This window comes from Nannospalax galili, unplaced genomic scaffold, assembly GCF_000622305.1.
Source record: "Nannospalax galili isolate Female #2095 unplaced genomic scaffold, S.galili_v1.0 scaffold277, whole genome shotgun sequence".
Classification (NCBI taxonomy): Eukaryota; Metazoa; Chordata; class Mammalia; order Rodentia; family Spalacidae; genus Nannospalax; species Nannospalax galili.
The window spans coordinates 1540335-1547091 of NW_008340240.1; the positions used below are offsets into that span (position 1 = coordinate 1540335).

Consider the following 6757-nt stretch of genomic DNA (forward strand, 5'->3'; position numbering starts at 1 on the left):
TAATATATTTAGTAACTTCAAGTTTTTGTCTTTTCACTGTCTTTATTCAGTCAGTCTTTCATTCATATTCTCTTTGAGTTCCTTGCACATTTTATAATTTCTGCTTTGAAATCATTGTCTTGTGAATTCACTAGGTTGCCATTCTCAGAAAAACATTGTGATGAGGTTGTTAATTTCTATAGTAGACATATTATCTTGGTTATTCATGTTTGTGTTTTTTTTTTAATGAGACCTATGCATCTGGACTTGTGTTGCTTATGGTGTTTATTGGAATGGTATGTTACCTTGTCTTTGTGGAAATGTTGTTTGTATCTCTGTTTTCTGTTTCCTCAACTTTCTAGCTTATAGCCCAGACTTGCCTTGGTAAGTATCCTTTCCCACATCTCCCTGGATTCCAACATTGACATCACAACTCTGCCAGGACCCTTCTATGCTACTAGAAGCTTTTCCAGAACTGCCTTTCATTCAGACCTGCTAGGATTACTAGGATACTTGTACCCCAAGACTTGTGAGCTCTCCTAGCCTGACCTTTCAGTCGACTTGTTTACCTAGAAGCTACTCAGCCCACCCTGCTGAAGATAGTACATACTTTGGACACAGAACTTGGAGCAATGGAGCTGGAACTGACCTGGAAGTCTCCCCTTCAAGACTGGTTCTCACAGTATCAGAGGATATTATGTGAACTTCTAAGGAAGGAAAATCAATCAATGGTCCAAACCCAGCTATTAAAGCTCAGTAACCACAACAATGACAAGCAAAGCAAACTACCTCTATCAGTGCAGTAGTGGCACTTTTATCTTTGGGGTAATCAACAGCTATATAACTTGGACTTAATGTACCATTCATGTATGACACTGCAAACATAGCCAAATACACATGGCTGGAGAAGTCAGAGAGTCTAGAGAAAACCCTGTATCTCTCATAGCCATGGGCAAATGTAATTTCTCACTTTGTGCTCAATATGAATCTTTATATTTACAGAAAAGTATACCTATCACCCCTCATCAAAGAAAGCTTCTTTTTATAATAAATGGAGACTATTACAGAATTCTATAATTGGTCAACCACAGAAGATAAGTGACTGTAAGATGACCAGCTCTGAATGACATATCTACAATGGAACCTCTATACCTAAGGCTCACAGAACATCGTGGAACAGGGTGTAGAGAGAATTCTAATGCATCCCTCAACTCTCACAAGCAAATCTTCGTCATGTAACAGAGGGTGATTAACACAGAAAGCCACATGCAGCCAAAATGTAAAGAATAAGAAACTGCACAGTACATGTCCCTATATAGAGTACGTGACTTCTATACTAAACCTCACCCATCCAGGGCTCAAGGACCATTGTGGAATTGGGGGCATAAAGATTGTAAAAGCCAGTAGTGGTGGATGACCCCAAAGAAACAGTGGCTTTAAAAAGCTAAATTCTGATGTAACACCTGAAGCCAGGTAAAGGGAAAGATACATGGAGGTAAAGGAAAAGAAACAACCTGAAAATGGAGATAGTAGGGAACAGATGTTACCTGAGGGAGGTGGAAAAAGTGGGATTAATCAGCAGGGAAGAGAAGAGGGAGGGACATGCAGAGGACCGTGGTGTGGGGGAGAGAGGGACATCAGGAGAGGAAAGATGGCAGGAGTCAGGAGGTACTGGGGGAAGGTGGGGATAATGGGGGTACTGTGACTAGGGAGGGAGGGAGGGCAGCCAGATGGGAGAAAAAAAAGAGTGGAGATGAGTGAATCTCAAAAAAAAGTCTCAAAAAAAAGCTTATTACCATTTTAGTTGAGGATTTCTAAAAATATACTACATTGCAATAGTATATTGCATATTGTTGCACTTTATACAAAAATATACTAAAATATTTAAGTAATGATTTTTTTCAGTAAAATATTCATTGCATGATGCTTCTTTACATAATTCAAAAAATATTAAAAATGTTCAGTGTGTGCTACATTAACCTGTAAAAGTAACTTATAATTAAACAGGAATAAAGTGAAATTGATGATGATAGGCTTACAAAGTTCTTTAAAAAGTTTTTCAAGTATTACAAACTATATGAATTTATAATGCTGCTTTGAAATTATATCTGATATGGTTAAACCAGCTGTCTCTATATTACCTCAGATCGGTGATAGACTACAGTCCCAACTAGAAGGTACCTATGTCAGATTAAAAATTAACAAAGAATGATGTTAAAACAGAAGTTGTCCTCAGCCACAGTTTACTCTGGCCATGGAGATGGATGGAGAGATCACCTTCCCAGCTTCTTGATTACATGTCCTGCCACTTCTGCTTTAGCACAGGAAAAATATGCACAAACATTCCTCAGAGAAGAAATGAAATTTCAGGGCATCTTTCAATAGAAAGAAGGAGGCACCTGACACAGTTGAAAAATATCCAAATTTCTCTTTGAAAAGCACTGATTTTGAACTCTGAACTGTTTTCTGGGATGTAAATGTATGTATATAGGTATATAAAATTATACACATGCAAAAGTGCATAATGTTAGCGATGGCAAGATGAGAGTATGGAGAGAGAAAAAAAACTTCATTCCAAGCCAAGAGTTAGTTGGCTGCCTTTGGAGGAAGGGGATGAATTCAACTGGCAATACTGAAGAAGAAAAATGGAAACTATTCTAAAACTTTGAAGGAAGGTTTAGTTTATAATTCTCATAGGAAATTTTAGTCTTAAAGTCTCTTTCTTCATACTGAAGCTAAACTAGATATCTTTATCTCAGAGAAATGAGGGAAATGACCAACAGTTGAAAATGATTGGGCCAAGATGATAAAATGTTAATAATTATAACTGTAATAATTAAGACTGTAGTCTGGAAATATATTCTAGATGGTAGAATGCAGTGAAAATTAACATAGTAATCTGATTTGAACTGATTTCAAAGTTCTAAGGTGATAAATAAGCTGTCATATAACTGTGACCAATGTCCTGGGCCATGAAGTATCTTAGAGTTACCAAAATTGCTTCTAGAGCATGTTTACTGCTTTGGAAGACTTGAGAGCCAATGAATTCTATCCTCTGTACCCTTGAAAGGACTGGAATGTTTAATAAGAGTATCTGGCAACATCTTTATACTGCTTCTTGGAAGATTTCCTCAACAGAGAAAAGAATTTTCCTAGCAGATCCCCAGAGCTACTAAAGAAAGCAATCTATTGATAAAGTAATGGATTTTAAAATTTAAAATTACCTATGTTGGTGAGTGTGTTTAAGTTCCTCCCAACCTCTAAATTATGTATGCATATTAAGTTGTATGTAAATTATGTATTTCTCCCTCCTGAAGCTATGATTTAGGAATGCTATAAAATATTATCCTCAGAGCAAAATTGCCTCCATCTTAAAGAGATCATTTATACCTAGTTGTGAGGTCTATCACAGCCTGTGGACTGCTGACACTCCCTCATGAAGGAGGAGTAGAGGAGGGCCACTTGAGCACCCAGTCACTCCTCCTGGACATTTGTATGTCTTTTAGCCATAATTGCTAGTGGCCTAGTCTGGGAGGAGTGTGTTTCTGTGAGGGCCTAGAGTATTCAGGCTGGGGAAGGTTAACTAAGGGAGTGCTCCATCTCTGCTTCTATGGGGGTCCTGCCATCCATGCTGGGTGCAGACCCTCAGGTACAGCTGCTTTAGGGTCACCTGCACTCCTGCCCATAGTCCCTCATCCATGCTCTATAAATAAACCAATTAACTGGTTCTCCGTAGTGACCTTTGGTGGAATCTTACTTTGGCTTGTGTTTTTGACCTTATGAGGTGGGAGTAGACATTGTTTATATCCCCCAGGGAAGGAATTCTCACAATAAAAGTGTATTTTACTTCTTCCTCATCCCTTTCCCACCGTTTCATGACTCAAGGGAAAACCCTGCTTCAACAGGCAATTTTGACCTTTGATTTATGCAGAGTAGCTTTCTATGTTGGTAATTTGTACTTATGTTTTTCAGCTGTCCATTTCATAGGGAATAAAAATATATGATGGTCCATTTTCAAGACAGAAGTGCCTAGGTAGGTTTCAGCTTTCAGGTTACAGATAAGCAGGAGGTTATGGGCCCCTGCTCTAGCCGCCAGTGCCTGCTTGCCTGAACCTCTAAGCTTGTGGATGTCACAAAGTTCCTGCATCTGCAAGGTCCTTAAGCAAAGAAGCTATTGGGAGCAGATAAGCCTGCATGAAAGTCTTTATTGAGAAATTTAGACATAAGTGTGGAAGAGGTAAAAAAGAATTCTCCATAAAGAAATAGAGAAATGGCCCATGCTCTGGAAAATAGTTCATCCCATAGTTCTCCACCAATGAAAAATCAGAAAGGGATGTGCGTGCTAGTGGATAAAATGCTTACTGGTACTGCTTCCGGTGTGCCTTATATCAGACCAGCACCTGGTCTTCCAAAAGCTCCATTAAAAGGCCACTGTGAGTCTCCAAGCCCACCCTTTGGGTTAGAGCGAGGTCAGTTGTTCCCCAGTTTTCCAGTACTTTCCCAGTACTTTTCCAGTTTTTAATACTTCATGCATTTTTTCCTCAAAATTATACTTCACATTATAAACAGTACATGGAAATTTTCATGTATATTTGTCTCCCTAAATTTTTTTATACACCTCCTCTCCTTTTATAAAGATCCACTTAAGGATGGAAAGCATGGTGGCTCATGCCTTTAATCCCAGCACTCAGGAGGCAGAGACAGGCAGATCTCTGTGAAATTGAGGCCAGCCTGGTCTGCATAGTGAGTTCCAGGCCATGAGGGGCTACAGGAGACCCTGTCAAAAAAATCAATTTAAGGATTCCTTGATACCCACTTTTATTCACATGGTTAACAGTGCATTAATGGATGAAGCACAAAATATGGGTTAGTTAGTTTGTTCACTCAGCTCTTTCGATACCATATTGTGCCTCAGAGTAGAACAACAAAGTAGATATTATTTACTGTTATAAGAAATAGAAACCAAGGGTAACAAGTTAAGACATTTTGCCTATCGAATCAATGCATAATTAGAAATAAAGTTTAATTGATTTCAAAATCTAGCCATTTTATTAATAAATATTTATTGTCATTCTAAGTTACATTTCTTCATAATTTTATTTACATTTCAACCATCATATTTTGATACCTCTCGCATTTTTCCTCTATGACATTTTCAGTCTTTAATCTGACAGAAAGAACCTTTTTCAGTTTTCTTATCACACGTTTTTCTTTTAGCTAGTAAGAACATAGTCATCACTGAAACAGTTATTTAGAGGACAGATATTAAACATTTTACTGATAAACTAACTGTCCAATCAGTTCTTAATACTGATAAAGTATTTACTTAGTAAGTGTTGGGTTGCCTTTTAAGGTCCTTCAATTATCATATATACACTAAGACAAAGGGTTGCTGTTTTAATGTTATCTCTATTAAACTCATTGCATGATTACTCATAGGGGATAAAAGAAAACCATTGGAGAGATGATTTAGAATTTCTTGGAACGGAAGGCCAGGAATGTCTTCTCATTTTCTTTCTACGATTCTGCCTATGAATTTCTTTCTTCCCACATTTGAGCAGAGTACTACTCAGCTTTCAAAACAGCAGTCTTCTTATGCTTTCCACAAATGATATACCTTATTATAGCATTATAGCATTTCTAGAATAATAGGTTATATTTTGTCATTGTGAAATACTGTGCTGTAACTAATAAGTACAATGAAATCTATAGATAACAATGCATTAAAATTAATGTTTGTGCTTGACTCTCCCAGCCACGCTCACCCTTCCATCTCCCCTGCTGTTCTCTACTCCTAGCTTGGGCCCTGTGCCATTCCTAGTCTTGGGGCCCCAGAGACCTGGGGAGCCAATGCTGACTCCTGACCCTGTTCACCCCAACCAGCTTGGTGCCTTCCTTGGGCCCCAGGATCACTGCCTCAGGCCCGGCCCCGCCCTCACCTCTCTCTGCTTCCCCGGACCTGCACCACCCGCTAACTCTCCTGGCCTTCTACCCTATCCTCAGGCCTCTCGAGGTGGGTCCATCGCGGAGTCCTCCGTGCACTGACTGACCCGGCCTCATTTGCCCTTCCATCTCTGCCTCTGTTCTCTGCTCCTGGTTTGGGCCCTGCGCCATTCCTGGTCTTGGGTCCCCAGACACCTGGGGAACTGGTGCTGCTTACAGATCCTTTTCGCCCAGGCCAGCTTGGTGCCTTCCTTGGGCCCCAGGAGCACTACACTGCTTCCAGGGACCTGGCCCCGCCCTCACCTCTCCCTGCTTCCCCGACCTGCACCACTGGCTAACTCTCCTGGCCCGCTCTTCAGCCCTCAGGCCTCTCTGGGGGTAAGTCTACGGTGCAGCCCTCCGCGCCTTGACTCCTCCAACCGCGCTCACCCTTCCATCTCCCCGCTGTTCTCTACTCCTAGCTTGGGCCCTGTGCAATTCCTAGTCTTGGGGCCCCAGACACCTGGGGAGCCAGTGCTGACTCCTGACCCTGTTCACCCCAACCAGCTTGGGCCCCAGGAGTACTGCCTCTGGACCTGGCCCACCCTCACCTCTCTCTGCTTCCCTGGTCCTGCAACACCCGCCAGTCTCTTTCTGGGGCTGACAGCCTCTTTTGGGGCTCCGAGGCTTACCTTGCCTCTCCGTGATCCTTTGCATCCAGTACAACCCAGCTACTCAATCCACTCTCTGGGAAATCTTGGGGCTTATTCCAACCTCATCAGCCTTTGCATCCCTGCGGGGCATAGCCTCTGCCAGGGTCTCAGGTCAGTCCAACACCCAAGTTCCTGAGGCCAAA

The 6757-nt window shown here is 41.3% G+C and overlaps 1 protein-coding gene across 1 annotated transcript in view; it reads right to left on the reverse strand.

Annotated features, from left to right (window-relative positions):
- Cfap299 (cilia and flagella associated protein 299) overlaps window positions 1–6757 on the reverse strand; it is a 123488-nt gene that overhangs the window by 84158 nt on the left and 32573 nt on the right. The window lies entirely within an intron of this gene.